The sequence below is a fragment of the Mauremys mutica genome, chromosome 1 (assembly GCF_020497125.1).
Source record: "Mauremys mutica isolate MM-2020 ecotype Southern chromosome 1, ASM2049712v1, whole genome shotgun sequence".
Classification (NCBI taxonomy): Eukaryota; Metazoa; Chordata; order Testudines; family Geoemydidae; genus Mauremys; species Mauremys mutica.
In genome coordinates, this window is record NC_059072.1 from 186,768,471 (window position 1) to 186,795,040 (window position 26,570).

A 26,570-nucleotide genomic window follows, 5' to 3' on the forward strand; every position below is an offset into this window, starting at 1 on the left:
AATGCTTTAGAAAAACTCCTTCTGTCAGCATACATTGCATCTACACTCGGGGATTCTGCTGGTATAGCTATACCAGCAAAGCTATACCAGACATGGCCTAAGGAGTTCATGGTACAGCTCAAGCAAGTGAGTGCAAATATCACAGAGTCATTTATTGCATCAGGCCTGTTCCCCAAGGTATATTAAAAAATTGGGCTGTCAAGTGATTAAAAAAAATGTGATTAATCATGCAATCAAAAATATAATTGTGATTAATTGCGCTGTTAAACAATAATAGAATATCATTTAAAAATATTTGTGGATGCTTTCTACATTTTCAAATATGTTGATTTCCATTACAACACAGAATACAAAGTGTACAGTGCTCACTTTATATTTATTTTTTATTATAAATATTTGCACTGTAAAAACAAAATAAATAGTATTTTTCAATTCACCTAATACAAGTTCTGTAGTGCAATATCTTTATCATAAATGTTCACCTTTCAAATGTAGAATTATGTACAAAAAATAACCTGCATTCAAAAATGAAATAATGTAAAACTTTAGAGCCTACAAGTCCTATCAGTCCTACTTGTCCAGCAAATCGCCCAGGCAAGCAAGTTTGTTTACATCTGCAGAAGATAATGTTGCCTGCTTCTTGTTTACGATGTCACCTGAAAGTGAAAACAGGTGTTTGCATGGCACTATTGTAGCCGGCATCGCACAATATTTACATGACAAATGCGTTAAATATTCATATGTACCTTGATGCTTCAAACACCATTCCAGAGGACATGCGTCCATGCTGATGATGGGTTCTTCTTGATAATGGTCCAAAGCAGTGCAGACCGATGCATGTTCATTTTCATCATCTGAGTCAGATGCCACAAGCAGAAGTTTGATTTTCTTTTTTGGTGGTTTCGGTTCTGTAGTTTCTGTATCAGAGTGTTGCTCTTTTAGGACTTCCGAAAGCATGCTCCACAGCTCATCCCTCTCAGATTTTGGAAGGCACTTCAGATTCTTAAATCTTGGGTCGAGTGCTGTAGCTATCTTTAGAAATTTCACATTGGTATCGTCTTTGCATTTTGTCAAATCTGCAGTGAAAGTGTTCTTAAAACCAACATGTGGTGGGTCATCATCCGAGACTGATATAATATGAAATATATGGCAAAATGTGGGTAAAACAGAGCAGGAGACATACAATTCTCCCCCAAGGAGTTCAATTTTAATTAATGCAGTATTTTTTTGAATGAGCATCATCGACATGGAAGCATTTCCTCTGGAATGATGTCCGAAGCATGAAGAGGTGTATAAATCTTTAGCGTATCTGGCATGTAAATATCTTGTAATGCCAGCTATAACAGTGCCATGTGAATGCCTGTTCTCACTTTCAGGTGACACTGTAATTAAGAAGAGGGCAGCATTATCTCCTGTAAATGTAAACAAACTTGTTTCTCGTAGCGATTGGCTGAACAAGAAGTAGGACTGAGTGGACTTGTAGGGTCTCAGATTATTCATGCCACCAAAATATGCCTCTTCCCCTCACTCCCCTTTGTGAGTTGTTTGCAAACCAATTCCAATTTCTACTGTGCTAAATATGAACAAGTGTAAATCTATGGGTTGATTACAAATTGTTTAACTTCTACTAGTTATGGGTTTGATTGGTTGCTTACCTCACATTTTTACTCCTTCATTAGATGACAATATTTTTTAAAACAAACTATGAATGAAAAATAATAAATGCAGATTTTCAGACAAGAATTGTCATTTGTGCTAAAATGTGTTAACTTTCAAGATTTATGAACATTTTCATATCATCCTACTACTCACACAACAAGTAATATGACGACACAAATGTCACTGAATTGACTCGCAGCATTTATTTGCAAATTGCTCATGGAGTTACTTAACCGGTACTACCCAAGTTCCTGAGGTTCTGAAAACACTTATACCCAGGCTTAACATTGCACCCGGAGTTATCCCATTGATTCCCATGGGATTACTCACAGTGTGTAGAACTTAGCATGGGTGTAAGTCTTTGCAGAATCAAAGCCAAAAAGCTGTCATCCTCCAGTTAAGTTTTCTCCTAGTTTCTGAGATTATTTTGGTTTCTCAGAAATATTAACATGCTTTTTCCATGACATTTATACAGCTCAGCGTCAGAGAAGAAAGATTTGCAATATCCATCAGCCACAAAACTCTGAGGTCCTTTCTCCCATATTTGGAAAATGAACAGGCATGCCAATATACAATCTAAATCAACATAATTTATTATAATTCCTTTTGAACTGCATGTCTGTCTACTTCATTTTCATGGTTAGGTGCCCCTTTCTAGTTGCAAATATGGGGTTTGTGAGTATAAATGTGATGGAGGTAGAATCTGCCTGCACATATTTAGAGGATGGATTGAGGCCAGCTGAAAATTTGGCCCCATGGACTAGTTTTCATAAATATAAATGACTTTTTAAAAAAGCTTCTTTTCTGCAATGAATAAGAATATAATCAACAATAGAGACAAAAAACACATATTTGGCAATATGGAAGATAAATACCCAGGATATTATCTGAAGAAAAATATAATCTTTGTCTAGAAACCTTGTTGTATGAAGTGGTGTATCAAGGAAAAGAGAAAATAAGGAGAAGGGAATGCAAGTAATCCAGGTTGCTGAAAATAATAAAATTTAAAAAAATCTTAAATCACCTTGTAACAGTGACCAGAACAGGTCAGCATATAATTGAATTTTAGTATTTTCTTCCTAAAAAAAGTCTACTGTAAAAATGAATCTAAAGTCCAGTGAGGATGGAGTCTCATATAAATTGACCTATATTACATTTTTGTAGAAGCAGCCCCACCCACTACTTCCCCCAGCATGAAGTATTTATTTAAAGCAATTCATTATCTTTCACCACCTAACACTGGGAGGGGGGCTTGTTTTGGTGGGGAAGGGGGGGTTAAGTCACTCCTCTGCACCAAGTCCCATACACTTAAAACCCAAACAAAAATCCCTTTGCCCATTATGTTTAGTGGGTGACTCTGGAAAGTTAATGGAGGACACAAAGGTCAGATCCTTGTAGAGATGGACCAGTGAATGAGGAGTTCAAGGGGGAGAAAAATGGAAGTTTGTACCATCCCTTTCCCAAGAAAATTTTGTGGTCCTTTCAATCACTTTTAACTCCCTTTCTAGTAGAAAAGCTAAAGTGGGAACTGTGCTTTTTTCATTTCTGTTGCTTTCTGATTTTTAACAACAAAAAGTAACTTGAAAGTGACTGTTAGGCCTTAAACTACAGCTGAAAGAGTACCTGAGCTTCTGTGGGACAAGAAACAGAACTGAGCCGGTCAAAAAAAATGTGAAAAAAAACAAATTCATAAAATTTGAGACTTTGAAGTAATTTTCATTCACAAATGGAATGATTTTTCATTATTTAAAAATGATTTTGTAATTTTTTTAACTAAGAAAATTTAAGATTCCCTGACTCTTCTCCCACCACCAATTACCTTTTTGTTCTTTCAGTTAAAATTAATGATATGCACATGTGCAGGTTTTGGGAGGGGTGGATCCTTCATTTTCTGATTTTTCCTCATGCTTCTTTGTAACTTTTCAAAAGTTGAGGAAAATAACAAAAGGAAAAATGGAAGGAAAAAATGAAAGAATGTGATTCCCCCCAAAAAACTTGCACATATGGTAATTCCTTTTGCATTTAGTGGTAAAAACAGAAAAAAAATAGTGAAGGGCAAAAATAACTGAAAACTAAACCAACATTTCTGATTCCAGAAATTAAAACTAGACTTGGAAAAAAAGGTTTCTGAAAAGTTTGCCAGTTTAAAAAAAAAAAGGGCCACTTTTCCATCAGAAAAAAAAGAATTTTGAACAAAAAATTTTAACCATTTGTAAAGAAAAATTTTAACACAAGAGAGAAAGGATTAAAAAAAAACCCTTATTTTTAGTTGAGAAAAGATATTTAAAACCCTTAAAATCAAACAAACTAGCAATGGCTTTTAAATGAACTACAATGACTAATTGGATCAGAACGAGAACAGCAAGAAAAAAAATTAACAATGAAAATAATAAGAGCACTGTGAGTGGATTCTTTGTTTACAAGTCCTAACTCATTCTTGAGTTTGATCTCAAACAAACTCTAGCCGCTACTACCTTTAACTAACAAGACTCTTGATCTCTGCCACAACCAATGTTCGAGTTTGCACATTTTCTATAGCTCCATATACCACAATAACCTTTTCCCTACTCTTATTCTTTTAGCAGGAACTAGTTTTCCAACTGAAAGAATATATGAATAAACCACCATGAAGGTGAAGAACTTAATGCAGAATTAAAGACCAAAGGTGAAATTTGTATAGTCCAGAGAAGAGGGGATTGTGGCAGCTTTATACCACATTTTGTGCCCTCACAATCCTAGGTGGCTCTAGAGGCTAACTTTAACAGCCCTGAGGGCCCATCCAAGTTATAGCAGCCTCCCTGGCCTGCCCTATAAGCCTCAACACTGCATCATACAGCCCCGCCTCCCAATAGCAGCACTGCCCCTAGTAAGGCAGCCTGGCTGCTATCTTCTGCAATTCCAGCTCTGTGGGAATCCTACCCTGACTAGATAGGGCTGTGTTAGGGCCTGTTTTATGTGATGAAAAAGCAGAGGGGAGGATTTCACTCCAACAGTCTAAAAACAGTCAGCCTAGACAGAATGTACCTGAAGCATACTCCAGTACCCTACTAAAGTACACCCTGTGATGCTTATTAAAGCAATGGTTAAGTAATGTTCTATCACAAGTCTGAGTGATCTGTGTAAATATACTGAAAAATTGCTGGGTGAAAAAATGACACTCCTCTCTCTCATCCTCTGCTACCTTGGCAGATTAAGGATTTACCTGACATTTGTTTAAAATGGCTATATTAGTCCAGTAAAATTACAATGGTAGCAAACAGAAAGGATCCTTTTCAGCACAGTGGGCCTCAACTACTGTCAATCAGCACAGCACCATTCATTTCATATCAAATCAGCATAGCTCAGCATGCGTAGAATTAAGTAACCAGCTCCTATTGCTGATGGAGTAAGACAAATAACTCCTCATTCACTGCAATAAAATTTTGCCTTAGCGTGTCCCCATTAACTCCTTGAAACAGCCTTTGGTTTGATTCTGCTGTCAGAGATATTATTTGACCTACAGAAGAGTGCTCCGGCCCCTTGGACTAAATCTCTCTTGTTCCTAATAGGTGACATCAACTGCATTGCTCAACAATTTAAAGGTATTTACTCCTGTGAACATAATCCTATTGTTCAGTTGACTAGAAGGAAATAGATTTTTTGTGATTCTTTTCCCCCAGTATATAACTGTTTAGGTAGCCTAGCAAGAAAACAACTCACCTGGAAAATAAATAGAGCACAGTAATTTCAGAGACATCTTAGTTTTCGTTTGGCTTTAAAGTTACCTTACAACATGTAGCATAATACTCTACTGAATTGATTCTCTCTCTCTCTCTCTCTCTCTCTCACACACACACACGTTATTTAAAGGTTAAAAAAAACCATGAAAAACAAACAAGCAAGCAAATCCAAACGAATCATACATGTGGTTGGAAAATTCATATAATAAAATATAAAATACAGGTGGTAAACTGCAGAACCTTGTGAGAAATTGCACCTTACCTCACCTGCCCTCTTCCCACTAATCCAACTCACTTCTTTTTTTCTAACATGGCATCCCCATAAGCAGCTTCAAACATCTGCCATTAAAACAAAAATATCAACTTGCCACAGAAATATGTCCTTCTTTCCTACAAATATGGAACTGTCCTCTACATAATATATAAGCACAAGGCTTAGGATTGGCTATGTTTAGTCCTGGATCAACAACAGGTTGACATTCTATGATACTGCAGAGACGGGAACAGGAAAGTTATACCATTGGAATGGTGCAGCTTCCTGTCTTTCCAATGAGATGGACAACACTTGCTTATAATTTCTCTTCCTCTTAGCCTTGTACATTTTTAGTAATGGTATTAATAAGCCTGTATTTTTAAGCAGAAATAAAATCTTCTAATATATATAAAGTGTGTCCCATGAAGAATAACCTACAAAACTCATTTGTGCATTTGCCTCCCATGAGAAATGTAGATATCTAAAACTCATGCCAATGAAACATTTATACCACACCAAGTCATCTTTAATTTTTTTAACTGCTAATATATAACTTTGCAAACTGGGTTGCTGAAGAATTTTTGTATGTTATTCTACTGCTAATGTGCTTTCATTCATATTTCACATCTTAATTATATATATAAATATAACAATTGGTATGTTATATGTTCTCTTACAGAATATTGCATTCTCTAAAAGAATGTTGCATTCTTTTAGCCATAGCAAGAGGATTATTATTATGGTCTATATTACAGCCTACTCCTTGATTAAGAGGTTTGGCAGAATTTGATTTTTTGTGTGTACACACTTTTAATGATGAATATCAATGTTTATTTTTAATTATTTTTATTTTTACATATGCAGAAAATTAGGGGGGCAAGATTGGGATTTGGGTTGGGGCAGCATTGATAGCAGGACTGTAGGGGATCCAGCAATGACAGTGGGGCTGCACGGGCTCTCTGTGTGGCCAAAGGGCCCAAGATACCCGGGCACAAAGTGCAGGGGAAGCTGCAGTCCTGGCTTGGTGGAGCACAGGACTACAAGGAGGAGAATGAGCCCCCAGCTGCAGGGTGCTGCAGAACAGTCCCTTCTTGGGGACAGTTCCCACACTCCTGGCTGGTGAGAGAGTGAATCTGAACCATGGCAGTGGAGCTGCAGATGGCTTCCTGCATGGCCATGGGGCTGCTGACCCCCAGTACCTGCAGGAGCAAAGTTCAGGAAAGGCTGTGGTCCTGGTTGGGCAGAGTAGAGACCCTTAGGCCAGGACTGCAAAGAGGAGGAGGACAAGCCCCTGGCTGTGGGGGAAGCTATCCCACTGCTGAAAGGCTCTGTCCCCAGATAGGAGCCACTGAAGCAGCAGGTGGCTGTGGCTGGAGCCTTGTCCTCTTCCTCCCTGTGGCCCTGGGATGGGGGTTTCTACACTGCCCCTGCCAGGACAGCAGCCTTCACCATACCACTTCCCTGCAGATATTGGCTGTCAGTGGCCTTATGGTCATGCAGGGAGCCCTCCGCAGCTTTGCTGTCACATTCCCACTCACTCTCTCCCATGACAGTGGGGCTGGAGATGGCTCTCTGAACTGCTGCAGGGCCAGCCATCCGATCCTCACAGGTGCAAGGTGCAAATGGGAGGCTGCACTTGTGCTGACTCTTACTAATGGATTTTTTTTTCTTATTGATTTCAGTATATCATCTGAAATCAACATTTACTGACATGTATCAATGTAAATTAAATCCTGCCAAGCCTAGAGGTACCAACAGTTGGCATATACCAGTGAACAAATTGTGGTTCCAAGAGGAACTGTGCTTATCCCTATGCTCCAGGAAAAAATTAATTTGCTAATGGACTGGACCGGTACCATTTATGTCCCCCCCTTCTTTGGTTCAGTTGCACTAGTGAGCTTTTAGGAGGATGGAGTCAATGGTATGTTCAATCACCTCCCCTGCTCACCTTCTCCCAACCCATCTGTGTGGGAGGGACAGTAGAGGTCCTACAGAGACTGTTCTCTCACCCATGCTGTGAGCCTCATGGTCTGTAGTGCACAAATAGGAGTAAACCAAGCTGCGATCTTGCCTTATATTTTTAAGTTTGTATATAATCACATAAAATTTGCAGATTAGTAAGTGAACAAACAAGCTAGGTCCCTGAGTCACAGAATGTGCTTTGTTCATTTGCTCAGTGTATATCAGTTTCAATTATTTATGTTACTTCATTGAATACTAGTAAATGTACTGAAATTCTGCAAAGTAATAAGGTCATAGCAATGAGATCTCACTACAGCACTGCCTTCTTTAATCTTTGATGAGAAGTGGAGAGATATTGTGTGTGTGAATTAGTCTGATTCTATTGCATTACTAACTGGTATTTTTAGATGAATATCATTCAACATAAAATCAGGCTGATAGTTATACACTTTGCACTTGTCCAAATATATAAAATCATAGCCTACATTCAGTTATTTTAAATCAAAGTACATTGGACATAACTTATGTATGTTTAGAACCATCCAAAAAACCTTTTCAACGTATTAGTTATTAAAACTTTCCTTACCGTTATATACAGAATTTCAGAATTGCTAACTGAAATAAATGCCCTTTTTTTCCCCAAAATGTGAGTAAAATTGCACAGAAAGGAAATCCATATTCTCATGTTTTTCATCTAAAGGAGCAGACGTATACAGAAACAATTTAAAGAGTCACTGAACCATGAATATTTTCCTATTTGCTCCACTTTCATCCATTGCAGTATATTTGGGTCAGATTCTTGGTATGCATATTATTGACAAGCTATAAAATATAGTAGTTGGGAAGAAACTGTGTCCTTTTAAATCTTTCTTGTATCAGTCACTTACTGCACTGCACACTGTCAAAGGTCCATAGACAGTGATGTATAATTGAATTTTCTGTGAACTGCTCACAACCTAACATTATTCTCTATCCACACATCTTTTAAAGTACTAATTCCCTTTACACCACAGCAAACTTCAAGCTGTACCTGTTCAGCATTTAAAGTTACGAATGCGCACTGTGAACACCTGTCAAAGTTAATACCCATCTGTTTTCTTGAGAAATCCAAATCTTAATAACAAAGAATGAACAGATGGAAAGCGTTGTGACCTGAACTCTAAACACGTATACTGTACTTTGAGAGTTACCATAAAAAGTGAAATTATACTGGATCATTCACATTTTCTGTTGTTCAGTGCCACCAGTCCAGACTGATGGGCCATCAGTGCTGGGTTCAGATGAGGATCTCTTAGGATATCATCCATGCTCAATGGATAGCTAACTATTCAGATTGCTACAGCAGAAAAATGAAAAAAAAGTACATAATTCTGGCCAACTTCCTATTTAACACAACTGTAAAGGGAGCTTGGGAGGAAGCAATATCTCTGGATGGGTGAACAAAAATTAACTAGCTCTTAAATTGTATGGCTACAGATTCTAAAATCTATTACCCACAGAATATAAATGGAAGTCCAAAAAGTAGAAACAATAAGAAAAAAGGACATTAAGCAGCTCAAATGGAAAAGTCTTGGTAGCTTTCCACAGTATTTCCAATTGAGTTCTCATCAATTCTGAGATCATCCTCAGAAAAATTACACAGGAAAGCCCTGGCAATACTGCAATGTGAGGTGAATTCTCTAAGAATCTTTGGAAGTCTGTAAGATACTTCCCTATTTCCTCTGTTGTTCCATGTGGTACTTAACTTTATACACTGCATAAAATGGGGATATGGTGTCTGATTGGGTGGGGAGGAGCACTGGTTGTTGGGGCTTGTCTCCTTTGTGCTGGGCACACAATAAATCTTAGCTTGCGATGGTCAAGGGGATACTTGCCAGGATTAGACCTTGTTGAGAGACGTTCACTGGTTGTAGTGCTTCTTAGTCTCAGTAGCCTGAACTGGGATCTCTTCTTCAGTGCTGAGGGTGTCAGCTGATAGATAGGGAACAAACTTCTATGCATACTATTTAATGCACATTCACTGGGTTATATTATGTGCTACACCTCAGGGAGGAGGGAAGCAAAAGAGGCTTGTCCTGATTTATCTTCTCTACATGCTGGTGCAGATTCTACCATATGTTAGAGAAGCCTCTGGGACTGAGCTAAATTATGACAGCCTCCCCCTAGCTGTCTAAAGCTGTTTCACAGCCTAGTACGGCCATATCACTCAGTACAATGGAAACTCTCCCTCTTGCCCTTGAGATGCCCCAGGACCCTTCATATTGGGGGCTGCAAGGAGAGCATACAACAATGGGCATTTGTGATAACTTTAGGTCCCTGTGGCATGCAGAGGGTGAAGCTAATTACATTGAGCTGAATTCCACAACCCCACTTAAATCAATGGTAGCACACAGAGTCAGTCAAGAATTTTCCCTTTTCTGTACATGACCAAGACCCAAAAGGATGACATTTAACCCTGTTCATTCCTGATGTTTTAATTAAATTCAGCACAGCTTGACAAAAGGCTGGGGAGCTAGTACATCTTTTCAAGTTGGATCTAGTCTCAGATGTTGGAGACCTCCACTCCAAAGCAGGATTAATTCACATGTGTTTTAGAAAGGGGTTATAAAATGGGATTCATGGTGGTAAACAGGACATCTGAAAAGTCTAATTCTCAGCATCTCTACTTGACATCATATTCCTCTGCACAGTGATGTTGGAGTCCCCAAGACTGTTCTCAGTTACTTTAGTGTCCATGAAGATTATAACTTTCTAGACAGCTCAAGATCTCATGGCCACCATAATAATCATATGACTATCCTATGCTACTGGTTCATTAGACATAGCTGTGCACACCCAGGTCCTGGGTTTTGGCCTGGACTTTGTATGGAGGTAATACTCTTATCACAGATGTTGAAGTATCTGTTTCTTTGATAAGCTAAGATGCAGTCACGACTGGGACATGGGCAGTCTTAACTAGTGGTCAGAGCAGGAGTCAGAGGTCGGCTGGGTCAGATACCAGAAGCTCAGAGTCTGAGACAGGCCAGAGGGCAAAAGGAGAGTGAGGCATCAAGAGGCAAGCAGGCTCAGGTTACCAGGAGATCAGAGTCAGGTGGTAGGAGTAGGTAATGTGAGAGAAACAGTCCTAATCAGGGGGAACACAGTTGCATGGACAACTTCCTGTTCCTGTGTCTGATTTAAATAGGACCTGGAAACCACTCAGGACCCTCAGTGTTCCACCAATCAGATCATAGGACTGGAGTCCTCTGTCAGTTCAGCTTGTATTCTGGCAGCTATCAGTAAATCACTGGGTGGCAGGTTTGGAACTGCCTAGCTCCTAAGCACACAGTGGACCAGTGTTCTAGACCCAGGCTCACTGATGGCTGCGTGTCTCCCCTTAGGGGAGAGGAACTATTTTTATTGGTCTGCCCTCAAAGACAAATAGGATTCTGCATCACTTATGATTCTGGTAACTTTCAGGAAGAATATGGTTCAGCCAATGTACCTCTCTCAGGAGTCTGGTGAGAATATTATAATTTTCTGATAATTTTCTTATAATTTTCTGATGTCTTCAGCTGTTGATAGAGTGGCATAAAAAGCTTCCTGTCTCTGCATCACCCCTTAGCTCATTATAGATTACAGATTCCATGGAAATTTTTCAACTTTGCTGAAATTTTACATTTGGAAAATAGAAACTATTTGTAATATATATACACACACACGCCCCTCTACCTCGATATAACGCTGTCCTTGGGAGCCAAAAAATCTTACCGCGTTATAGGTGAAACTGTGTTATATTGAACTTGCTTTGATCCACCGGAGTGTGCAGCCCTGCCACTGCTCCCCCCTCTTCCCCCATCCCGAGCACTGCTTTACCATGTTATATCCAAATTTGTGTTATATTGGGTGGCGTTATATCGAGGTAGCGGTGTATATGAGGCAAACCAAACATACATTTTTGTTTGTTGAACTGAATGGAAATGCTTCATTGTGAGTCCATTTGACATGATACTGCATCAGTGCCACAATGCCTCATGGGAGATCAAGTTTGGGTGCTTCATGCCCCCATTCTTGCCTATGAGCAGGACTCCTTGATTATCATATCTCCTGTGATGCACTGCAGTCTCCCCTTGTGTCATTAAATGCATCATGGGAGATACAGTCTGGCCAAAGAACCTGGCCCACAGGGAACAATGGGAGCATGAGGCACCTACAACTCGCATGAGATATTGCAGTGCTTTAAACAGGTGCCGTTTATCTTGAACTGACTCAATATGGAACATTTCAATTCAGTTCAGCAGATGAACCATTTTGAATAAGGAAATGTGGAAACATTTCATTTTGACATTTATGAACTTTTTGTTTTACAAAAAAAAATGACTTTTTGTCCCAATTTGAGATGAAAACAAACCTCTAAATATCAGAATTTCCCACAGAACAAATTCTGGTTTTCATTCAGCTCTCATTACAAGTCTGATGAGTCTGGTTCAGAGGAAGGAGGAGGAGGATTAAGAAGCAGGATTGCAGCTCCTCAATAAAATGGACAAGGAGAAGACAGCTGGCTAATAAGTCAAATCTCATTTATAAAATACTCCAAAGGGCTCTGAATGTCTTTCAGATAAAATTAGTGGTTCAGATAAAAAAAATTTAGATATTCATCTACCGTATAGCATCAGATGGTTTTCTAATGCATTGTATACATATTCTAAACAAACACACACATTTTCAGTGGTAAGTAATTTCTAAATTATCCATTTCAATTTTTTCAGTTTATATGCATACTGAATTCCACTGGTATGTACATTATCTATTGGACCTATGGTCTATACCTAGCCATTAACACCACTTAACAGTTGTTAAATAGTATAATTGGCTATTATCTTGATGTAGCTTCAGTTCCAATGTTAATTGCTCTCAACATGCTGCTCATAAACTCATCCCAATGCTAGGCACTGTATGCTCTCCTTGGAGGGAAGCTAAAGTGAAATGGACTGTGCTGCACCTCAGCAGAAAAATACAATTTAATGAAAAAGCTATATACACAGGAGAATTATGAATTGAATACTGATGTGCCCACATCATGGGTGGTGGGTATCATAGGCTGGGGGAGGCTGAACCTCCCAAAACACCCACGTGTGGGCCCGCTCACGTTCCTCCCCCAGTCCTTCTACTGCTTCTGGCTCTTCGGCTTTTCCCCTGTGGCATGGCCCCGGCTTGGACTGGGGCTGGGGCTGTGGCCGCACTGCCTGCCCTCCCGGCGCTCATTTTGTAACATTTTAAGAATCACAAGGCTGATTTTGGCTAACTGTTGAGAGGACAGTTCAGTTTCAAGTTAGTACTAAAATTGAACAGTCTGTTTTTCAGTGACCACATTGTCTGAATAGTTAAGCATCTCTATTCTTCACAGGCATAATACAAGACATTATCATATTCCAAATGAACCACACATGAACCACACATGAAATTAAATCTCAGAAGACAGATTATTGAATTCTGGAGCTTTTTGTTCCCTCACACAGACACAAAGCACTGGAATGAAAGAGGCTATGAAAACACTACAGACCTTATAGCGGCACAGCTGTGCCGCTGTAGCTGTGCCAGTGTAAGATATCCTGGGTAGCCGCTCTATGCTGATGGGAGAGAGTTCTCCCATTGGCATAATTAAACCACTCCCAAAGAACAGCGGTAGCTATGTCAGTGGAAGAGCATCTTCCACCGACACAGCGCTGTCCACATGGGTGCTTCTATCAGTGAAACTTAGGTTGGTCAGGGAGTGTTTTATCAACAAAAGTGCTAATATAGATATAGCCTAAGGCTATTAAAACTCATCTATTAGTAACATAACAATACCAAAATTAAAAGAGATATTCATAGTTAATCTTTAGAAAGAGAAGAGAATAAATACAAAGAAACCAAAAGAAAAGTAAGGATTTATAATACTTTAATCTCTCACTTTTCAATTGCTTTACACAAAGTGAGAAATAGGAAAAGAGACTCATCAAAGTCTGCTCCCAAGTGCATGGGGTTCATGGTTAGACCTCAATTTTCTAGAATAAGTAAAGCATTAAAATGTTATGCATGAGATTCTGGTTAGGTGGTATCTGGAGAATATCCATATATTTTGCTTACTATGAGCAGCCATCTTAGATGTACCATTCACTGAGAAGCCAAAATACTAAGGTGCCTTCATTTTTTCTCTGTGTGAGGATTCAAACCCAGACTTGTTTAAAAAAACAAAAAAACCACACACAGAGACTTTTTAAATCTATTAAAATTATGTGATCATCTGTAAATATCTGTAAATAGCTGCATTTACCAAACAAATACTAATTGGGTATCAATTGAAATAAATTTGTAGTGTCCAGATTAAATGCATACTATTCCAAGATTTAAAGTACCTATATATTGATTTTAGATAATTTAAAGCACTAGATAATTGCAAGCTTGGACTCCAAGTTGCCAATAATTGCTGAGTAATATAATTTAAAATGCTTGTAAAATCTAACTATCTAGTGTTTTTAGCTTTAGTTTTAGCCATTAAAGTAATAGTGAAAAACACATACTTCATTTTTATTGCTACATACTGTAGGAAGGTAGGAGAGTTTATTACTTTTCAAATTAGCATGTCAATATTTATTTAAAAGAGGTTCATAGTTCTCAAGAGAGTTCTTGAAGAAGTGGACAGAAACGTGGAAATTGGAGATCTTATTGAACAGTGAATGTCTTGTCAATCATTTTCCTGGCTTCCTGTAGAAGTTCCAGTTTCATGAAATGGAATGTTGTGATGAGGTAACGGTCTCCTGCTCCTAGAGATACTATGCAGAGGCAGAAGCATGGTAGGAAAGGGAATATGGTGGAAAAGTTTCTATGAGGGAGATAATTATCCTGTGACAATCTTCTGCAGTATGCCTTGATGTCTGTTATATCAATTTATATAAAACTCAATAAAGCAGAAGCAAAGCATCTCATTTTAAAAATTGAGGATAAGGCATAGGGAGTATGATTTCCTCTTGGCTTTGTGGTTCATTTAGCAGGTTTTTCTGTGTTTTAGCCAACAAGAAACTACACTGTAGATTAATAGGATTTAAAAAAATATTATATCATTTTTTGAATGAGCTGGTAATAGACTAGCTGAAATTCCTCTCCCTCCAACAGTTACAGATCATCCAGCAAAAACTGATTTTCTTGTTATAAAAGAAGACAACATTTTTATTCAGGCCTCTATTTGACATACCTGCATACACAAAGTTGCTGATGCAAATGTTTGTGCATGCACTTCACATATACAAAATATTCCACTACCTGTGGGTGCTAAGTATTAGAATGTGCACATGCAAAAATCTATTTGTCCAATCAGTTTTGTGGGTACATATGTATGCCTATTTGTATATACCTAGGACTAATACAGCCATTCATGTGCAAGCACCTGCAAAGTGCCAATGCAAGTCAGCGCACCTATAATTTTATATGCTTTCAATTTGGCTGGCCTTTGAAGGTGAAAGAAAGGATCGGTGATGTAGTGTACAAACCCCACACTGGGCAACAAGTGGTTAAGGGATTATTTTGGGGTCAGCTACCCCCGCCCCACCACACCCGCTGCAAATGCTCCATCTGCTGGAATAATTAAAAGGCAGGGAATTAGATCATTTGGGTGGAAGAGCTGGAGGTGAACAGAGCTGCAGCCTACAGCTCGAGCAGGAGCAGGAGCAGAGTGAAGCCTAAGACTCTGACACAGTTGCCCAAGGGAGGGAAGGGAGGACCCACTCCAGAACAACCTGAGAGGGAAGTATCCTGTGGAACCTGGACTTCGGTAACCCCCTTTACTTACTGTGGTTTGGATTTAGGGTTGCCAACTTTCTAATTCCAGAAAACCAAACAGCCTTGCCCCTGCCCCTTCCTTGAGGCCCCACCCCTTCCCTAGCGTTCCCCTGCTCACTCCATCCCCCCAGCCCTCTGTCGCTTGCTCTCCCCCACCCTCTCTCATGTGCTCATTTTCACTGCAAGGCCCAAACAGGCATATGTATTGTTTTGACAGATGTAATATGCTAAGTTCAGGTTTTATTTGTTACAGGACGCTACAGAAGGCAGCAAAATAGTCAAAAAGGGTAATTTTTAAAAAAAATGAAATTTCACAAAGGTTTTCATGATTCTTTCCCTCCCCTGTTCCCCTTTTTCATAACCAGCTCCATGTTTTTTGTTCACTAAAGTAATTGTAATTTTATGTGTAGATTTCGGACCAGACATTATCACAGCTGCAATGGGTCCATTTAAGGCCCACTCCTGAAGCCCAAATGCAAATCCATAGAGCACAACCACAGAAATGCACCTGTCCAGATACCTATATAAATAAATCTGTAGAAACTGACTTCCACACCTACATGCAGATACAAACATGTATTCATGTGTATACATCTAGCATGCACTAACACATATACTTCCACATTATTTATTATTACAATTGTCGTTTAGTGTCTAGAGACCCCAACTAAGATCAGGACTCCAAAGTGGTAGGTGCTGGATGTACACATAAAAAGAGAGCGTCTGCAACAAAGAGTTTATAATGTAGCTAGACAAAGGTGGGGAGAAATGTATGATACATTGGCTCTTCTGCAATTAGTAGTCAACAACATTCACTTTTTAAGAAATAATACATTTCTTATAGAGTTCCCTTCTCTTTAAAAAAAATATTAAATGAATATACACATATTTTATGTCATCATTTTTGTGTGTGCAAGCAAGCAAAAGGAATAAAAGTCAAAGAGTTAGGCTGCAAATTTTATTCACACAGGTATACACACATGCGGCAATACACACACCTGCCTACACAAAGAGACAATCTCTTACACATATACACTGCATGCATGCACACACTTGTCTACACAGAGACACTTTTTCATACACTTTTCTACGGGCTGCCTAAATCACCCAGCTGGGAAGGGAGGAGGGTGAGCTGGAAGGGAAAAGATGGGGGCGTGGAGGAGAGAGGATGGGGAGGGAAAGAGGCCAAGGACGAGAGCAGGGTAGGGGTGAGAGGGGGCAGTGAAGGAGAGAGGAGGGGATGTGGGGGGGGTATGTGGGATAGATGGGGATGCAGAGGGAGGCAGAAGGCTACAGGTGCATGAGGATGTGGAGGGCACAGGGATGTATAGGGACATAATGGGAGTTCAGCAGTGTATGGAGGTGAATGGGGTGCAGGCCTGTAGGAGGTGAGGGACATGGGGGTGGTGGCTCTGGGAGGTGAAGAGGGTGGGTGGGAGAGCGCTGTAAGGGGTACAGGGCTGGGATGGGTAGGTGTGGGGGATAGGACAGGATGGGACGGGGAGGGATGCATTGAGGGGCATGGGGGGCAAGGGGTGAGATGAAGAGAGATGCAGTGAGGGGGATGGAGGTAAAGGGGGGTGGGATGGGGAGAGATGCCGTTACAGGAGGATGAGGGTGTGGGGGGTTGGGATGGGGAGGGATGCAGTGAGGGGGATGGGGGTGCAGCCCCTTTCCAACACTCAGAGATGGGGATACACATATCTCGAACTTCTGGGTGCCAACGATGGGGCGACAGAGCGAGACCGTGGTTGGCCACAGGGCATGTGCCGCAGCTTCAGCCCAGCCACACAAGGAGTGTGAGAAGAGGGCCAAGCAGCAGCGGGAGCGGCATGCGCCCCCTCAACAGCCACCTGCTAAGCACCCGTAAGTCGTGCTCACACTAGTTCCTCCCCTGCCCTGACCCAGCCAATGGGAGCTGCACCTGCAGGAAGGGAACGGGGCAGCATGTGGACCCACCCTTGCCACTCTAAGGCTAGGAGCTGGACATGCTGACTGCTTCCCGATCTGGGAGCCGCATGGCACAGTCACTAGCAGGGAGCCTGCCAGCCCCACTGCTGGACAGTCAACAGCCTACTTCACCATTTTCTGCACAAAAGGCAAGAAATCGGACATCGTGCAAGGTGATTAGAGGATTAAATTCATCCCCAACTCACAGACAATCTGAGACTACAGTGCAAATTCCCCACCACCATTACTCCAGCATATGGACTGGAATAGCAGCCACTGGCTTTTTTTGTACCTTATACGGCTTACCAGCCACTGACTATACATTGTCACAAGCGTTCACACTGCAGGGAGCCTTGGAAGGCCAAACCCTGTTATCATTACTTCTAGGGACTATCTCTATCTCATTTGTCCTATTGCTCTCTTAGTTCTCACTACTGTTTAATTTAAGGTAAACCACCTGACAGTCAGGATCCCCACCACAGGTACTGGAACTACGGGTGCTGCTTCAAGTGTTTTCCATTATATACAGGCTTTACAGTTTGACTCTGTGCTGCCACTATAAAAATTGTTCCAGCATCTCTGGTCCCCACCCTACTTTTTTCACATAATTTGAACACTGACAATTACTGTTCTAATGGCCCTTCACACCAGCCTGGAATAGGTCAGGAACACGGACCTCATCTCCATAGTTTGCAGAGATACCTTCCTGCATAGCCAGCAGTCTCTTAACCACTACACCAGGCCTGCACAACATACGGTCCACGGGCCGCATGCGGCCCGCGGAGCCTCACTGTGCGGCCCGCCGGGGGGATTCTAAATTCCCCCCACACGGCGCTCTGCGGGCAGCCCAGAGCCCTTTGAATCCCAGCCGCGGCCAGGAATCAAAGGGCTCTGGGCTGCCTGCAGGAGCAGGGAGCCAAAAGCCCTTTAAATCTCAGCCGGGGCCGGGATTCAAAGGGCTCTGCGCTGCCCGCTGCGGCGGGGAACCCAGAGCCCTTTAAATCCCAGCCGTGGCCGGGAATCAGAGGGCTCTGGGCTGCCTGCAGCCGCGGGGAGCCCAGAGCCCTTTAAATCCCAGCCGCGGCCGGGAATCAGAGGGCTCTGCACTGCCCGAAGGGGCAGGGAGTCCAGAGCCCTTTAAATCTCAGCCGGGGCCAGGGCTTGGATTTAAAGGGCTGAGGGCTCCCCGCGGCTGCCAGCAGCCCAGAGCCCTTTGAGTCTCGGCCGCTGATTGCCCCCTCCCCAGTCCCCTGCCCCAACTGCCCCTTGGGACCCCAGTCCCTATCTAAGCCTCCCTTCTCCTTGTCCCCAACTGCCCCCTCCTTAGACCCCACCCAACTTCCCCCCAGAACCCCACCCCCTACCTGTCCCCTGATAAACCTCCTGGACTCCCATGCCTATCCTACTGCTGCCTGTCCCCTGACTGCCCGTCCGAACCTCTGCCCCATCCAACCCGCCCTGCTCCCTGTCCCTGGACTGCCCCCCAGAACTCTCTACCCCTTCTCCAACCCCCAAACTGCTTACTGTGCCACTCAGACCAGCGTCTGGCTCCTGCAGCTCCAGACAGTTGCTGCCATGCTCCCCCATGGAGCCCACAGCCCTCTCCCACCCCCAGCACCTGCCTTCCAGATTTGAACACCTCAAAATTCAGGAGTTCTCAAGCTCGGTTTGGGCAGCTTTTACTTCATTTCTCCCAAATCAAATATACTGATCCACTGTAACTTGCTGTAGAAAAAGTAGGATAAAATTGAGCAAGAAATGGAATTGCTACTTTCAACAGCCATTGGCTTTTTGTTTGTTTGAAAGGAAGACAGTGATATTGCATTGGCAAATTCCCCATAGAAAGAAAGAGTGGAACAAAAGAATAATAAAGGCACCTCAACTTTTCCTCATTTATGGAGGACAGTCTTATAATATGCATCCAGATATCCTCCAATCACACAAGCTGAAAATTTTTCCACTTTACTGCAGCTCTGTAACCATATGGGAACCAATCCTGTCTGTGTTTTGTGCACATCCGAAATTCCTGCTGAATGACCTGCCCTGGGAGCGTTACCAGTGACCCAGGGCTGGGGCGGCAGGAGGTGTGTGGGGGCACTGGTGGGGGGGAGCCCAGGGCTGGGGCAGCAGCAGGGTGGAGGGAGGGCACTGTTGGGGAGGAAAGCGGGAAGCCCAGCACTGGGGCGGCAGGGGGTATGTGTGGTTGGGGGAAGAGCCCAGGATTGGGGCAGCAGGGGGGTACAGGAGGGAGCCCAGGGCTGGGATGGGGGGCAGCCAAATTTTTTTTTGCTTGGGGCAGCAAAAAACCTTGAGCCGGCCCTGCCGGGTTCCCCCAGCCACCGGAGCCCCGGGCCCTTTAATTTGACCCTGAGGGCTCCCAGCCACCTCTTCAGCTAGGAGCCCCCAGTTGATTTAAAATAAAGTATCACCTCCCCACCCCCAACCTTCCTTTTTGGCCCACAGCTGTTTTGGTGGGGCGGCACTGGGGAAGGAGGGTTTGTTTCTGCAGGGCTGGGCGGCCCTGGGGCGGGGTGTTTCCTCGGGCTGGGAGGTTTCGGCCCTCAGCTGTTTTCTTTGGAGGAATGTGGCCATCGCCGCTTTACGAGTTGTGCAGGCCTGCACTACACATACAGCACTTCTGGCTCTTTGCACCTGTGTGAATTCTCTCTGAGAAGACATGGCATGAATAGGGCCCTACCAAATTCACTCCCCCTGTGAAATCTGGTCTTTTTGTGTGCTTTTACCCTATTCTATATGGATTACATGGTGGGGCCCAACGTGTCTCAAATTGGGGACCCTGATCCAAAAGGGAGTTGCAGAGAGTCACAAAGGTTATGTTAGGGGTGTCACAGTGTTGCCACCCTTACTTCTGCACTTCCTTTAGAGCTGAATGGCTAGAGCAGGAGTAGGCAACCTATGGCATGCATGCCGAAGGCGGCACACGAGCTGATTTTAAGTGGCACTCACATTGCCCGCGTCCTGGCCACCGGTCCAGGGAGCTCTGCATTTTAATTTAATTTTAAATGAAGTTTCTTAAACATTTTAAAAACCTTATTTACTTTATAGTTTAGTTATATATTATAGACTTATAGAAAGAGGCCTTCTAAAAATGTTAAAATGTATTACTGGCACGCGAAACCTTAAATTAGAGTGAATAAATGAAGACTCGGCACACCACTTCTGAAAGGTTGCTGACTCCTGGGCTAGAGAGTGGCAGCTGCTGGCCGGGAGCCTAGCTCTGAAGGCAGAGCCGCCGCCAACAGCAGCACAGAATTAAGGATGGGATGGTATTGTACTCCCACCCTTACTTCTGTGCTGCTGCCTGCAGAGCTGGATGGCCAGACAGTGGTGGCTGCTGACTTGAGGGTCCAGGTTTGCAAGCAGCAGCACAGAAGTAAGGGTAGCAATACAATACCTTGCCATCCTTAGTTCTGTGCTGCTGTTGGTGGTGGCTCTGCCTTCAGAGCTAGGCTCCCAGCCAGCAGCAGCAGCACAGAAGTAAGGGTAGTGGTATCTTAACCCCCTGCTCTTACAATAACTGGCAACCCCCCTCCCAACTCCTTTTTGGGTCAGGACCCCTACAATTACAACACCATGAAATTTCAGATTTAAATAATGACATTTACGATTTTTAAAATCCTATGACTGTGAAGTTGACCAAAATTGACCAAAAGGGCCGTAGGCATGAACTATGATTAGGCTTACATGGGAACCAATTTATGATCATTATAACTAGAGCTCTGTAAAATGTCATGGTTTTGATTCATAAGCCTTTCTTATTATTAATAAATTATAGTCATAAGAGACTCTATGCCCATAAGAACTTACAGCTGAAACAGACAAGACAGATAGAAGGTGAGAGAAAGTATCATTATTATCCCCTTTTTACTGATGGAAAACTGAGTCCAAGAGAAATTAACTGACTTGCACAACACCAATCAAGAAGTTGATGGGAAAACTGAGAGCTGAACCCAGATCCCCTGAATGTCAGCCCAGAGCCTTTTCACATGAGGAAAGGATGGTCTCATGTTTCATTTTGTTTCCCACATGTCTTCACAATGCAAGTTATGCTTTCAGTTTTGAATTAATATGATGACTCTGTGGTTCCTTCACAGACTATTATTTAGACTCCCTATTATTTCCATTCAACTTCCCTTTGCTCTACAGAAAAAATCATGTTATACTACTGAAGTCTCCTTGTTCCTTTAGTCACCTTACTGCCTAACCCACATCTTCAAACAGGAAAAAATACATTGTTGCAAACAACTTTCTTAGCAGTTAATTTTTGTGAATGTTATAAATAGAGCACAATGATTTAAAAAAAAATGCATTCCCATGACATCCCTATACACACCTGTTTCCCCCCACATTCATTTTATTTCATTTTACAGTAAGTGGTGCTGTGACCCCATGCACTATGTCCCTGTGCCCAGAATGGGGAGTCCTGTCTTTCAGGACAGGAGCCACAGCTGAGAGTTACGGTTTTCATTTTCTTTCACATTTGTGAAAAACACAGGGTTCTAGTACTAGACCTTTGGGACAATACTAGAACATTTCCTGGTTTATTATATATATTGTTATCCTATAAGGACCAAAGCATACATTGGAATCCATAAAATAGCACACTAGGAGGGGAAAAAACAGAATGAGAAATATCTATTAGTGCATGACTTATCACAATACTGGGGTGGGGTTCAGGTCATCTGACTGGGTTTCTGTTTCCCCTTTGGCTCAACCAGGTACATTTGGGCAAGTGATGCATAAGTTTTCTATGCCTCAACTATCTGTAAAATAAGGGTGCTACCACTGGATCAGATCCTAAGGTGGTGTAACTGTGCATTGTTTCATTGAAGTCACACTTCTAATAATATAACATAGTTTCTCTCCCCACCTCCCTTGTTTTACAACATGGATTTTCCCTGCCCTGTCCCATCTGCTATTTCTCAGAGCCTGAATTGGCTTTTCTAGATGCAACAATTCTTATGTGTAAGCCATGTGAGTTGTCATTTCAGGTACAATTTTTTTTCTTATGTCTCTGTCTTCCTTTTCTGTGTACTATACCTATTATCTGCATTTGCTATTTTCTTCTTACCCCTTCCTTTAATATACTAATTGCATTTTTTTTTTGCAAATAGAAAAACAGCACATCTTAGTCAAGGTTCCACTTTACTAGAGATACTACTGAAAAAGTTTTAGTGCCAGCTACAAATAGTGAAAGTGTGCCCACTAATGGATGTCAAGCCGTTATGATTACATCATCCCTGAGAGAAAAGAGAATTATACACCGGTGGGGGAAAAAACAGAATCTGACATCTAACCCTAGAAAACAGAGTGGTCAAATTAGTTTAAAACAATGACAACAAAAAACTCTTCCAGTTTCCATTCCTAGTTTGTAGATATTTTTGAAAAAATATCATCAAGCTCAGTTCATTGTGAGTCATAGGGTATTATTATTTCTTCATGATATTCGTACAACCACTGGATAATCATGAACATGTCAGTGAATCCAAAACATTTCAAGAATTTTAGAATAAAATTGTTATAAAGTCCTAAAATTCCTATCAGTTATATATTATTTATTATTCTCCTATCTAAAATGTTGCAGTCATCCAGTTAAAAGGCAGAAATGAAACCATGGGATTTAGTTGATTAGCCACCCAGCATAAATAACAAATAGTTAACAGCCTACACGAATAATTTCCAACGAACTCACAATATGAAAATTATCAGTCCAAACTGTGTTTCACCTATATACAAATAACAGATATGTTTAAAAAACATACGGGACAATTTGCAGAATGATTTACTGACTGAAAAAAGAGCTAAATTCAAAATTAATATTATTTAACCATCTCTACCAGAAATACTTCTCACTTCCGAAAGTATCTTACATGTGAACAGCAAAACCAAAGTTGCCTGATGGAACAGTGTGCATGCTGTACATGGGGAATATAAACTGTGCAATACTGGCTCAGGATTGGGTTACCAGAACATAGCCCCACAATCTGAAATGATTCTTATTAAGAGAGAGTTGTGATGGTTTTCTTCCCTCCTTCATAAATTGGACCATAAAGGACCAACTCACCTCTCTTATTCAAAAAAACAGCATCATTTATAATAACCTACTTTAAAATTTTGTTCACACTGCTGTTTTGTACTATATTCTCCTCCCACCCATCCCCCAAGCCCACACACTTCACTCCTGTTTAAATGGAATTGTAATTCCAGTCTAAGGAGAGCAATTGAGTAGCACTGAATAAGCACTATGTGGACTTCACAGACTTGGGTGGCATTTTGTAACACCTTGTTTATGAGGCTGTTGAATGAAAATTACTTGATTTGAGCATTCTTGCGGTCATATTGTGAGAGCTTATCATTGATTTATTTTCGTATGTTACTGAACTATATTTTAGATGCATTTGATTCACTATGTTTTATTCATTATCACCTACAGTTTTTGATTAGACCATGCAGACGCATTGTTCGATAGGTAAATTGTAAACCCCAGGTCCCAAAACAACAATCTTTGTAAAGGTTTGCCAACCAGCCCTGAGTGAAAGACACACATACACAAGATGAGGCAGAGCTACTGTCAGACACTGACAGTGCAGAGAAATATAGACAGATGGATAACAGATTAGTAGGGTGCTAAGTACCCTACAATTTATTGAAGCAAATAGAGAGAGCTGAGTGGCAAATTACCTACACTGTTCACAAACCCAGCAGGCAGCCCTGTTTGCCAGCTATCCAAATTGTTTCTGGGTAATTTGACACAATTCTACTTGTTGTGCTATTTCTTATGGGATGACTTTGAGTTTTGATCAGTCCCTGTTGTGCAAGATCTGTCCAAACACAAGCAAAACTTCTGAAAGTGATATTCAGCAAAAACTGAATTGAAAAAAATCATTATCTGAATGACCAGTCATTTCAGGAGACATGAACAAAGGAAGAAAAAGATGTTCAGGTTTTTTTAGGGGAATTTAAAAGTAATATTAAATGCCAAGAGGAGGAGGGGGGAAAGGTAACTGCTGTTTCCTAATGAAAGTGAGCAGGGATAATTGACATAAACTTTTTTTATTTTTGAAAAATGGAGTTTGAGAACAAGGTAGGTGAGTTGATTCTATGAAGACCGTACTCATCTGAACAAGCACATGGTGTGTAGATGAGTTTGAAAGAACATAAAACATAGCTTCTTGTTTTAAATATTGCCTTTGTCTCTGAAAGCATAAATGTGCACACACCTTTCAAATCACAGCAAGAACACTGCTGCTCAGAATCTGTAGAATGCAGCAGAGGAAGTTGATGTGGAGTTCTCTTAGGTTGGACAAAATGATAATTTTGAATACAAGCATGGATTTTTGCTCAGATAAGTTTATGAAGCAGTTGCAAAAAGGAAATTATGGCACAATGCTGTGATAGAATACTTTCCAGGGATTAAATATATCAAAAATTCATTTTCCTTATATCTATGTACCGATAGATTATCCTATAATTTAACTCAGTGTTGCCAACTCTAGCAGTTTACTTTCAAGTCTGGAAATATTTGATGTTTTTCACAAAGCACCATCTCCTGAATTCATGTTATTAGGTTAGAATCTCAGCTTTCATTAAAAAAAAAAAGTTTCTTGCCTTCATGGTTGTAGAGAGAAGCTGAAAATGTGACCTGGATGCATCCTAAAGTCTCAGAAATCAGAAGACAAATAAAATGAACCTAAAATGTATTTTTTAAATAATCTCGTGAATTTTAAACCAGTGTCATTTTTGAATGCTTGAGGTTGACAGTACTGTTAACTGCAGTGAAATAATCCTTCGGAGAGGTCTCTGGAGTAATGTGAGGCCATGTCCCTTAACCCCAGACATGAACACAATGTTTCCTGCTGTATTCTGTAGAATTGCAAATTAACCACAGGGATATCCTGAACAAAATGTTTACCTAGTGTTATGCACAGAAAAGTGGCACCATGGAATCAGCAAGCTAGAAATCACCACCAGCCTACTCAGAAGCAGTTCTCTTTGGCTGCTCCATATTTCATCCAACCAATTAAGGAAGACAAACAATCCTCATCGGATAGTCAATACTCAGAAAAATCGAAAGAATGTTTTGCAAGGGACAGACAAATGGACAACAGGATAGTGTGCTGCATTCCTTGTGTTGCCATGACACGAGATGTCATGCTAAAATTGGGTAAGCTATTGAAGTCAATATAAAAGGATTCATTATTGATGATTCAGATCGGCACTAATGACTTCAGGGAACTTGGAAGTGTGCTGAAGAAGAATGTCCAAGCTTCTGGGGAGAGTGGGCTGTATAGTTTGGATGACTTCTACCTCAGTCTAAAAGGGACCAATCTTCTCAAGGACAGGCTGATTAGAATAGTCAGGAGGATGTAAAACTAAAAACAAAAGGGGGAGGGTAAAAAGAGGGAAGATATGAGCACTCTGCAAAAAATTGAGATGTAACAAACATAATTCATCAAGGAACCAAAGGATATGAAGAGCATCAATTATTTAATTACCTGTATGCCAATGCTAGGAGCCTTGGGACAAACAAGAGGAATTGTTCATTTACAAGCATAAATTTGATCAGTTGGTATTACGGAAGTGGTGGGACGATTCCCATGATTGGAATGTTAAAATCAATGGTTATAACCTATTTAGGAAGGATCAAGTGGGCAAAAGGGGAGGAGGAAGTGGCACTTTATGTAAAAAATGGCATTACTTGTTTCCAAGTCACTAACTTGAAAGAAAATAATCTTGAATGCTTATGGATCAATGTCCTAACAGATAAAGCACAAGATGAGGTATTAGTTGAGTCTGCTACAGGCCACCAAATCACACTAGGGAACAGGATGACTGGCTCCTTCCACACCTATCTATAATGCATAGGAAACAAAAGCTGTGTGATCACAGGGGATTTCAATTTGAGTGACATATGCTGGAGGTTGCCTGATGCTGCCAGTACTAAAACATCATTTGAATTTCTAAATGTTACAGATGACAGTTTCCTAACTTAAAAAAGTGTTGCATCCAACTCAGGAGAATTCTATATTAGACCTTGTCTTGACAGATAAAAAGGAACTGATCACAGAACTAAACATTACAGGTAACTTAGGTACAAGTGATCATGATTTGATCACATTTTAATGTGATAGCAGAATAAAGTCCAGGCCAGTGATATATATATATATACTTGGAATTTTAAAAGGGCCAGTTTCACAAAGCTTAAAATA